At 39.1% G+C, this 12,309-nt stretch overlaps 1 long non-coding RNA gene across 1 annotated transcript; it reads left to right on the plus strand.

Moving 5' to 3' along the window:
• Positions 1 to 1,018: 1,018 nt before the first annotated feature.
• On the plus strand, positions 1,019 to 11,285 carry LOC113491582. Its single transcript, XR_003400437.1, has 3 exons — positions 1,019 to 1,029; positions 6,486 to 6,491; positions 11,159 to 11,285. It is a non-coding gene; the product is annotated as an uncharacterized LOC113491582 (long non-coding RNA).
• Positions 11,286 to 12,309: the final 1,024 nt, after the last annotated feature.

Consider the following 12,309-nt stretch of genomic DNA (forward strand, 5'->3'; position numbering starts at 1 on the left):
AAAAAAAAAAAAAAAAAAAAAAAAAAAAACAAAAAAAAAAACCCTGATAATGTGAGGGAGATTATATCAGTTTTCTTATTTGGTACAGCAAAAATTAAATAGAAAGTCAATGGTCTGTCCAATTCAACAGACAATCTTCCCTAAAAATTGCAGAATTGATACAGGACTTCAGGGTATAAAAGGAAGAAATGTATGGTGCTTGTTTTAGCTTTCAAGTCTGCCTACAAGTCAGTAGGCAGATAAGTCTATGATTGAGATCTGTCGTTACAGCTCTCTCTTCAAAAAATTACAGAATATAAAAATAACGTTCCCGTAGAAGTACTGGTGATCTCTTCTGGGAGAATCTCAAAGAGAGCCTTTTGCTTTTTCTACAAGTAATGTCTTCAATACCTTTAAAAGCCACCACTAAAACCCCTTCAAAACAAGTCTGTGAGTGAAAAAAAAAAGTGGAAAGACTACTTACAACCTTTCAAATGCTCCATTTTCTATGCTGTGATCTTTTATTACTTAAAAAGGAAGGCAGTCAAATGGAAATAGTACCTGATTTGCCAAATGTCTGCATGCTTTTAAGGAAAATCTGTCCTGGCTGCTTAACCACTGAGTTTCAGATGTACATAGTGGCAGAACTCTTGCTTTGCTTTCAGCCAGAAAACACAGCAACACAGTATATAAAAATATTGGTCTTTACCCAATCACTCTTGGGGGAAACTGTTTTAGGACTAGCTAACTATCCTCTGGTATGGATCATGAAAAACTGCCTATTGGTACAGACACCAGACACCATAAGAGAGGATACAGATGAATTCATTTGAATATCAAACTCATTTCTCCATTTCAAGCAAATTAATTTTAGGAAACATGACACATATGTAAGTGCTAAAATGGCAGAAAATAATCAGTACCATCAGGAGTAGATGGGAATGTGTCCTGGGGAGAAGCCTTGTGGGAGAAAGTCAGAATTTCCCTCATGAACAACCTTAGACCTGAGATGATGCAGTCCGGACCAACTAACCTCTCTAGGCATTACAGGTTGGAAATTGGCTTATGTGCTTTACATTTGAATCCAGATGCAAAGTTAAGAGCTTCTTCCAAGAGACATGTAAAAGCAGAGTGTTTCAGAAATAGGCTAAAGGCTTTGCTCATATCTCTTCTCACCACTGAAAGTTAGTAAAAAAGGATTGTGAGGGGACAAGACTCAGTGATCTCAACTGCAGTCACATTACCCTTCAGGTCTTTGTTTTGGTTCTTGATTTAAACGTAATTGAAAGCCCTTTCTCAGCTACATATTTGTGAAACATAGTAGAACAGAGATTGGTCCTGAAATCAGAACCGTGTGTGTGTGTGTGAGGCATGGTAGTTGCTTACTCTGAAGGAATAAGTTAATTTGCTTCTCTCAATACAAGTATGGTAAAAAGAAAGACATACTTTTGTTAGAGGTTTGATTCTGATATTCACTAGGGAATAACAAGACCTCTATCCTAGAGCTTTCACAGTCTTCCTCACACACCATGAAACTGCAGAACTATGTAGAACAGTGCACAAGGACAGAGTCACATTTAAGGGATAATGTGTTAGACAAATTTACAAGCAATAATTACACATATACACATAAGACTAACAAAATTAAGGATGATTGTATTTATTATGCTAAGCGTATGTATCTTAAATCATGCAGTTTGCAGGCTCAGTAACTTTTCATCTTTTTTTGAAGAATCACTGACTGCATTAAACATCCCCAAAAATGACATTGGAAGTCACATCATCATTATCTTTGAGAACTGTAAAACCAGATTGAATTTCTAAACAAACAAAAAAACCCACATCAAAATCATAAGACATAAGAGGAAATAAAATGCAGGCACAGGCAGTTACCTCTTGAACTACTTTAGTCAGCTAGGAATACTCTCTGAGTAGTTCTCTAACATCCATTGTTCCCCCTCAGGTTTATTCAAACAACCTAGATTCTTATAATATGAATAGCACAGCTGGGACCATTTTGTAATCACTATTGAAAATAATGTTGAAAACCTTGGTTTTGTTATTTCACATGTTCTATGATTACATAATTCTTTTTCAAATTCTTCCTCCTTTCCTTTCTGTAAAAGGTTTTAGTAAAACTAAACAAAACTTTAAAACAATTTACTTGGCCCTCACTACTGAGCCTGTTATCCAGCCTTGTTTATCTGAATTGTTGAAATAAATTAATAACTTGTATATAAGAAAGTGTATATGAAAGTAAATTTACAAGTTACATAATTTGAGCCAAATTTATAAATCTAAACATCCAAAGAAAATGCGTTTGTCCAGAGCCTTCAGGGGATACCAAATAAGCCATGGGTATCCAGTTCATCCTTACTATACACTCCTTTAAAAAAATCAGAAAATTTGTGGACAAAAAGATTGTATCCAGTTAAGAGGCAAGGTAGAAGTGACTAACAGAAACTTCCTTCACATTCCCATGCACTAGAGAGGCAACATCCTTCCTTCTCTAGTGCGTCACTTCCTATGGAGTATTGAAGAAGAGAGTGACCTAGTTACTCGTCACTTCCCTGCAATCCAACTAAGTCAGTCAACTCCTTCCTCCCTCTTTGCAGATGAATGACCATGCTCCAACATTCTGCTGGGATGGCTCATGGAGGCACAAGACATGGCAGAATTCTGCCTTATTTTGAATTTTCTTGTACGGACCAAAAACCTTCCTGAGATTAGTCATCATCTAAACTCTCTGATATTTTCACTCTTGTTTCTTGGCAACTGAATATTATATGGAAAGTCTAGTCCTTTCACACTAAAGATTTGTCAGCTCAACTTTAAGTTTGTGTTCTACAGAAGAGACCTACTGAGGTATGGTGATGCAAACAGTACTATATAATATATTGGTCTCCATACAAGTTCAGTCTATGTGTGTTTTCACTAAGATGCACAGAAATTATATTATAATAAAAACTTGTCACTACTGTATTCTTGGAAGTGTCATTTGAAAGAGTCCTGCAATGTGTTATGTCATTCTGTTAAAGTTACGTCTAAATATTCCACTTAGTGGTAACAGTAAGCAGAGAACAGAGGCTACAGAACTCTATAAAATATCTGAAATTGCAGTGGAATAACTTAATAAAGACTAAATGGAGTTTTCTTATCATCTTGAGGGAGAATAATAATTTCAATATCTTGGTCTTTGCAGAGTAGCTTTCCAGTTTTCCAAGGAACCTCATGTAAATTTGGTGTTAATAAAAAATACCAGAATTGTAGATGATATGACTTTTCTAAAGGGGCAATGATAGATGTTACTGGCAATCAGAAATCATAAATCTCCTATTATTTTTTACAAGTTGTTAAACATTTTATGTACTTTAAAATTATTATTTCCTCTCCACATTATTTTTAATTGCTAGATATTTTTTAAAGCTAAGAAATAAGCCAGAAGGTATCATATAAAAAGGCATTAGTTTCTCTTTTTAGGTTAGACAGTTGAGGTATGTAATTTATATTGTTGGCCTATATGACTAGAAATGTACTAAAAGTCCAGAACACACGAACTACTGGGTTGTCCAGACATAATACAGCATCATTCATCAGGTGAAGTACTTGCAGTGCAGCATGGGCTCCTTTGTCAATTTGCATTTCTTTGCAGTCTTCCAGGACACGATACAAATGAAAGGGTGCACGGACACGTACAACATGGAATACCGGAATACTTTGGGGTACCCTATCTATGCTTTCTGTAATATGCCAAGGAGGTGAAAAGGAAGAAAATCTAAAGTGTTGAGGACAGTCTTTTGAAAAACAGTCAAACTAACAGATTTTACACTTTCTGGTGGAAGCTTGGCTTCTATAAGGACTGAAAAACAGGGATGACTGCATGCTCTATGATATGAAACTGCATTTCAGAAATAAGAAATGATAGTTAGAGAGTATATTCATCAACATAGAATTCACTCACCTCCTGGTCACTCAGCAGGATTAATGACTGCTTTAAACACTGCTACTTCAAACAGTGTCACAGAAAAACTCCTGTTGTCTTCCACAGGAGCAAGAAAGGATTTTTCTCTTAAATTCTCTGGGAGAGGATACCCAAACATAATCACACTATCAAAATTAACCTGTGACATGAAATTCTTTTCTTTCTAGACTCCCTAGAGAGGAAAGGTAATACAGATTGCCTGAATCACAGTTCTGCTTTGAACAGCTTTCTCCTGGAGACAAAATATCATCAATGAATGTAGACAGAGTTAGGGACTGGTCTGCTCTTTGGGGCAAAACAGTATTCTGGGCAACTTCAGTTTAGTCCCAATTTTTATATAAGGTGGAAATAATGTTTATTAGGTGGATACCTAATCAAGCAATTCTGCTTATTTTTTGTTTAAAGTCCTGTCAATTGCTTCTTCCCACTCATTAATATGATACAATTGGATGTTGTGCAATCATTGTTCAGCATTAGCCAAAACACTGGTGTGTTATCAATGTCATAACCAATGACGTTGGTGTGTCTTAGCCACAAATCCAAAACAGCATCATAGGGGCTGTTGTGAAAAAAGTTACCAGCAAGTGGACAATCCCAGGTTCATTCAGCTGTGTGGATTGCTCTACGCTCTGTTTACATATCAAATCATACTGAACTGAGCTGCAGAGATAACAGATTTACATGATTTTCTGACGCTTTGGTAAAAATATTCTAAAAGTCACTGACCAAGTTTCAAATTTTTTAGGAATAATGCTGAATATAAAAGGGAAGAGACTGTGGAGCTCGTTAAATGCCAACAGACTGTCACCGGCTATTTCTCCTATGAGCTTTACAAGTAGCTGATTATATTGTACACAGTTGTACATTCTTTAAACAATGTAATTGTTCAAGTAAATTTTGCTGTTAGGCTACAGATGTTTCATTCAGTGTATGATCAGGGCTAATAAAACCTAATAATACTGAATAATTGGTCATACCATAATTAGATTTGACTCAGCATACTTTTGTGTTTAAAAATGCTCTATAGATTAAGCTTTATTCTCATGAAACAAGTAATTCAAATTATGAGGCAGGTGCTTTCTCTGGTTTCATTATAATTCCTCTATTTTATGGTTGGGGTTTATTTCAGTTCGAGGATGGATGAAAATCTTTCTAAGGACAGAGGAGGCAGCAGACATGACTTCCAAAACTGAGAAAACCAGACTATTTCTCTAGCTAAACCTTAATCTGTAACATAATGGATCTTCACAGAAAGGTTGCAAAGCTCAGCTAGGAAATATTTCTACAACTGGTAGTTCTGGCAGGTGGAGAGTAAATAATGAAGAATTATTTCAACCATTTGTGGAAGAGCAGCTTTACCTTGAAGTTGACTGCTGCAGTCTGTCATACTGAGCATGTTTTAAATCATAGACATAGACTGAGCTTTCTCTTCTGAGCTTGTGTTTGAAGTTTTGTGATTGCATGGGGCAGTTTTGATTCAAAACCATTAATATGGTAGAATATATGTAGACAAAACCTATGACTATCTGCTTTTAATTACTTTTTATGATTCAAATGAAGTACTGGCTATTACAAAAGATCCCATACCTCATAATTAAATAATACAGAAGGAGCTTTGCTTTTTGTTGACAGTATCAGAAAAGCAGAGGTCCTTCAGACCACGTGAAAAAAAGCAGTCACAACCCCCTCTGAATTCTATACCTGCAGTGGCATATCAAGAGTAAAGTGTCCAGGCCATCTGGAAAGAACATTACATTTTTAATACATGGAAAGATTTAAACTACAACACCCTCTGAATTCTGTATCTGTAATGGCATTTTATGGGGAAAGAATCCAGGACTCCTGAAAGGGATATTACATTTTTAATATATGAAAAGATTAAAAATCAACAAGAACATCTTGTAATACGTGATGTTTTGGTTCTCTGAATTTATTCATTGCCTCTTTGAAGATTACTACCATTTTTCATTTAGATAACCAAACTAATTGCCCCTGATAACAAGAAGGACCATATGGAAGCTTTACTTCAGGGCAGAGTAACTAAATATGCCCACATTTTAAGATCTGCAAATGAAAATAATTCAGAATACATAGAAGGACATAGTTTTACTATGGATACCAAGAGAATGTACTGTGTCTCTAGACTAGAGACCTCACTGGGAAACACGTGCAGTTCTACAAGTTAAGCTACAACTTGGGGTTTTACTCAGGTTTTGCTGAAGGAGCATGTCCTTGGGGGCTGAGATCTGCCTTTAGTCCAAGTTTCTTTTGTAATCCAAATATCCAGTGAACGTGAAAATCAGAAATCCCTTTGGGGTTTTTTTTAAGAGATGATTCACACTCTCACCTCCAGATATCAGAAGTGGGAATACACTGTTGTATGGCCTCCTTGCTATGTGCCTACTTATAAATCAGCTCACAGAAGATATTTGCACTACCTACAGAGTCTCCAAATGGTAGAGACCTGGTGTTAAATGGTTATACTCCAAATACAGTTTGTATGAAAATAAAATAAGTGCCACAGACTGAAGTATTCTCATTTTGAAAAGTTATTACAATTTACAATTAACTTGACAAACTTACGTAAGACCTACTATCTCTTTTTCCTTGTGCCATTAGCAATACAGGGAAGGTTTTCTCATTCTCCATGAGCTGTAAGGTTTGTGATATGCTTTAAAGCAAAATATCATTATTTTGAGGATCTGGGGGCTTGGGTTTGTTTGTGTTTTTTTGGTACTCGTGCTTCATTCCTAGTACTTGATACTTAAAAAGATATTAGATAGTGTGTGTCCCAACCAAATTTTTCACAAAAATACACTTTCTTTGAATTGAGGATGTTTTGTTCACATGATAATGATAACGTATCCACTATATTCTAATATCTGAAATCATCATCCAGGTAGATCATCATCTACCTGGACTTGTGCAAAGCATTTGACACAGTCCCACACAACATCCTTGTCTCTACATTGGAGAGACATGGATTTGATGGATGGACCATTCGCTGGATAAGGAATTGGCTGGATGGTGGCACTCAAAGAGTTTCACTCAACTGCTCAATATCCAAGTGGAAAGCAGTGACGAGTGGTGTTCCTCAGGGGTTGATACAGGGACTGATGCTGTTTAACATCCTGGTGACATGAACAGTGGGATTGAGTGCACCCTCATCAAGTTTTCTGACAACACCAAGCTGTGTGGTGCGGTTGACATGCTGGAGGGAAGGGATGTGCCATCCGGAGGGACCTGGACTGGCTTGAGAGGTGGGACCATGCAAACCTCAAGAAGTTTAACAAGGCCAAGTGGAAGGTCCTGTCCATGGGTCAGGGCAATCCCCAGCACAAATACAGGCTGGGAAATGAGTGGATTGAGAGCAGCCCTGAGGAGAAAGACTTGGGGGTATTAGTGGATGGAAAAGTGACTATGAGCCAGCAATGTGCACTCACAGCCCAGAAAGCCGACTGTATCCTGGGCTGCATCAAGAGAAGTGTGGCCAGAAGGTCAAGGGAGTTGATTCTCTCCCTCTACTCTGCTCTTATAAGACCCACCTGGAGTTCTGTGTCCAGCTCTGGGGCCCCCAACATAAGAAGGACATAGACCTGATTGAGTGGGTCCAGAGGAGGACCACAAAGATGATCAGGGGGCTGGAGCATCTCCCTTATGAGGACAGGCTGAGAGAGTTGGAGTTGAGCAGCCTAGAGAAGAGAAGGCTCAGGGCAGACCTTAGAGCGGCCTTCCAGTACTTAAAGGGGGCTACAGGAAAGATGGGGAGGGGCCCTTTATCAGGGACTGTAGTGATAGGACAAGGGTTAATGGTTTTAAGCTGAAAGAGGTTAGATTTACGTTAGATATGAGGAATAAATTCTTTCATGTGAGGGTGCTGAGACACAGTAACGGGTTGCCTGGAGAGGCTGTAGATGTCCCTTCCCTGGAACTGTTCAAGGCCAGGTTGGACGGGGCTTTGAGCAACCTGGTCTAGTGGAAGGTGTCCCTGCCCATGGCAGAGGATATTGGAACGAGATGATCTTTAAGGTCTCTTCCAACCCAAACCATTCTCTGTTTCTATGATTAATATGGTTATAGTATTTGTGAAATATATGAACAATAATGAGTACTTTTCTGAAGAGAAATTTAGCATTAAAATGTTACTGTACAATACAGTTCTGCATGTGGCAATGTATCTAATCCCTTATTAATAGCTGTGATGTTTAACTTCAAATTTATCTTTTAGAAATGTCATTAGGTAAGTATCGTTAGAGAAGAAAATCAATCTGCTTCATATTTCTTTCTGTTGTAGTATGAAACATGGAGGATGATAGCTACTATTTTCCAGAGATGGAGAAGGAAGAAAGTACAAAAAGAAACAAATGATCAAAGATAAGCATAAAGCCTCTTCCCATTGTAGCTGGAAATGGTCTCTTAGGCTGTACCAACACAGCAACTCACCAACTGGTTTATGCATCTCTGGTTCTGCAACCAAATCAAATTTCACATGAAAGCTACTCATGTTAGAAACTGCTCAGGAAAATCATGGCTAGTATTTCATCGTTAAGAAGGGAATGTTACCCCAGAAGGATTTCTGAAAAGGGCTGACTCATATTTATCACCACAGGCAGCAAACCCACTGCCCCATCAGATGCAACCTTAACAGTTTGTGGAGAAGCAGTTCTCCTGCCTATTCCTTGGCAATCTCCATTTCCATTCTGCCCCTACTCAGTCAGCTCTCACAAAAGATGCAAATTACACAAAATGGCCCACATGGTTAAACTGTGTAAGAAATGTGAAATTCTTTAATGTAGCTTCAGCCAGCCATTTTGTTATAAACTGTGAATTCTTCTTATTTTAAGATATATTTTAATAAAGGTAATTTTCAAGACATAAGACATATCATGTATTACAATTTATATTTCAAAATTTTAATTATTTGGTAACAACATTTATTTAAGAGATGTAACTATGACTTGTGCTCATGCAAATGAGGTTTTTTGAGGACTTTCACTTATACCACTGCAGTGATAAATTACCCTTCTCTAAGTCAAATAATTTTGGTAATATACAGGTACCTTGCAGGTCTTCATGAGAAGTTTCTTCATATGATTCCATTTAGGACATCTGCCAAAACAAGTGAGATTTAGTGGATCAAAGTTAAGACTGGGTTTAAACTCCTGAAATATTAGCACTATGGGATTCTTCATCACATCAAGGACAGTTAATGAAAATCATATTACTCACATTCTGGAAAGCAAAATAAGTTTAAAACCCACACTGGAGTAATATGCATAATTAAGAAATTATTTTGAAAATAATACATTGAAAGTCTTTGCCTTAACCTTAAATGTCTATGTCAGTTTGTTAGATTAGACTGATAATATTTAATATAATAATATTCAAAACAAATGCACTGCAATGTGCATTTTGTGTGGTAAACGGTTTATTAGAAAGGAACATGATAGGTATATTAAAAATAACACCTAATCCTTACATGTAATTTTCATCCCAAAACATTTTCTCAACACAGGATACATTCCATCATGAAGTGAAATAAATTTATGATTAGAATAGAGGCTAACAGCTATGAATAAAACAAAATGTAAAAGAGATGGTTGGACCAAAATAAAGGAAAATTCAAGTTTGTTTTAAAGAAGATGTAGGGCAGGCAATAGCTGTTTATAACTATTTCAACTGTTCAATGGTACAAAGCAGTGCCCCCCCAATTCCAACATAATATTTGAGGTTTTTTCTAAAGCATTTACAATCACAGAATCATTAAGGTTGGAAAAGACCCTTGGGATCATCGAGTCCAACCATCAGCCCTACTCTACAAAGTTCACTCCTACAACATATCCCCCAACATCTCATCTAAATGACCCTTAAACACATCCAGGGACATTTTTCCTAATGTCCAGTCTGAACCTCCCCTGTTGCAGTTTAAAGCCATTCCTTCTTGTTCTGTCACTAATTCCCTGTGAGAAGAGACCAGCAACAACCTCTCTACAATGCCCTTTCAGGTAGTTGTAGAGAGTGATGAGGTCTCCCCTTAGCCTTCTCCTCCTCAAACTAGACAGTCCCAGTATCTTCAATTTCTCCTTCACCAGCTTTGTTGCCCTCCTCTGCACTCGCTCCAGCACCTCGATATCTCTCTCGTATTGAGGTGCCCAAAACTGGACACAACACTCCAGGTGTGGCCTCACCAGCGCAGAGCACAGGGGCACTATCACCTCCCTACTTCTGCTGGTCACACTATTTCTAATCCAAGCCAGGATGCCGTTGGCTTTCTTGGCCACCTGGGCACCCTGCTGGCTCATGTTCAGCTGCTTGTCAGTGAGAACCCCCAGATCATTCTCTCCCAGACAGCTCTCCAGCCACACCTCCCCAGGCCTGTAGCCATGCAGGGGGTTGTGTGGCCCAAGTGCAGGACCTGGCACTGGGCCTTGTTGAAGCTCATCCCATTAATGTTGGCCCACCAATCCAACCTATCCAAGTCTCTCTGTAGAGCCTCCCTATCTTCATGCAGATCGACACTCCTGCTTAACTTGGTGTCATCTGTGAATTTACTGATCGTACACTTGTTTTGCTGATTAGGGTTACCAATTAAAATCAGACACCAGAGTGAAGAGGTGTATTTTACTAGAAATAACTAAATAATATTACAGAATAATACAGAAGGCATACAGTAAGAAAAAAAAACCAATAGTGCACTTAAATAGGAAAATACAGGGTAATGCATCAAATCATTACTACCTGAGAGAGAGAGAATAGTGACTAAGAAAGATCCATCACCACTTGCCTACGTTACCATCACCCAGACCCGCAGTGGCTGGGCAGCCCCGGTTACAGCGAGGGTTTGCAGAGCCTGTCCCGGCAAGTGGGAAATCCTACGTGGTGCATCCACCCGTAGGTGAGGCTTCCAAAGTCGCTGTGAGTGGGTCCAGCCTTATATCCCCCAAAATCAGCAAGCCAGAATAGCTGTCACCTTTGTCTTAAATGGAAATATCTGGAGCCTGGCCGGGGCTCAAGGAAGAAGCTAAGGGAGTTTCTCTGCTTATCTGATGGGATTATGCGCAAGGTCTCAAATCAGGTCTTGGGGTCAGACACCTGCCTCCATGACTCTGTTGTTCTATTCACATACACAAAAAAGGAAAGATACATTCAAGGTAGCTACATCCTCCATGCATATTTCACTAAGGATTATGTTCTGAGTTAACAGTTTCGGTTCAGGGCCTTTTGCTCAGGCTTCAACACTTCCACCTTTTACATCAGGGTAGGTGGTTTGTTATAACTTATTATAACACCTGTTAACATAATGGTTACCAGTTATAAAATATACAGGATTCATCTATCGGTCAACTCTGGCTTGGGCCTGTTGTCCAAGCCTTAGCATTTCAACACTCTATGTCCTTATCAAGATCACCAATAAAGATGTTGAACAGAAATGGTCCCAACATCAAGCCCTGAGGAACATCACTTATGACTGGCCACCAGCTGGATTTAACCCCACTGACCACCACTCTCTGGGACCATCCATCCAGCCAATGCTTGACCCAGCAGACCGTACGCTCATCCAGGCCATGAGCAGCCAGTTTTTCTAAGAGAATTCTATGGGGAACTATATAAAATGTTTTTTGAAAATCCAGGTAGACAATATCCACAGCCTTTCCCTCATCCAATAGTTGGGTCATCTTGTCATAGAAGGAGATCAGGTTTATCAGGCAGGACCTGCCTTTAATAACCCCATGCTGACTAGTCCTGATCCCCTGGTTCTCCATTATATGACTTGTAATGGTACCCGAGATGACCTGCTCCATGACCTTGCCTGGCACGAAGTCAGACTGACAGGTCTATAGTTTCTTGGATCGTCCTTTCTGCCTTTCTTCTAGATGTGTGTCACATTTGCCACCCTCCAGTCCAATGGGACCTCCCCAGTTAGCCATGATTTCAGGTAAATCATCGACAGCAGCTTGGCGAGCACATCTGCCAACTCTTTCAGCACCCCTGCGTGTAACCCATCTGGTCCCACAGACTTGTGTGCATCCAAGTGGTGTAGCAGGTCTCTGACCACCACCTCTTTAATTGTGCTGACCTCAGTCTGCTTCCCCTCTCCATCTCCCAGCTCATGAGGCTGGGTGTGCAGGGAACAGCCAGTTAGACTGCTAAAGACTGAGGCAAAGTTGGCATTGAGCATCTCAGCCTTTTCCTCAGCCTTAGTTGCCATTTTTCTCTCTTCATCCAGTAAAGGAGAGAGATTTTCCCTAATCCTCCTTTTGCTGTTAATGAGTTTATAGAAACATTTTTTGTTATCCTTAACAGTTGCAGCCAAGTTGAGCTCCATCTGCGCTTTGGCTCATTTTATG

Source organism: Athene cunicularia, assembly GCF_003259725.1.
Source record: "Athene cunicularia isolate RWA chromosome 1 unlocalized genomic scaffold, athCun1 chr1_part2, whole genome shotgun sequence".
Classification (NCBI taxonomy): domain Eukaryota; kingdom Metazoa; phylum Chordata; class Aves; order Strigiformes; family Strigidae; genus Athene; species Athene cunicularia.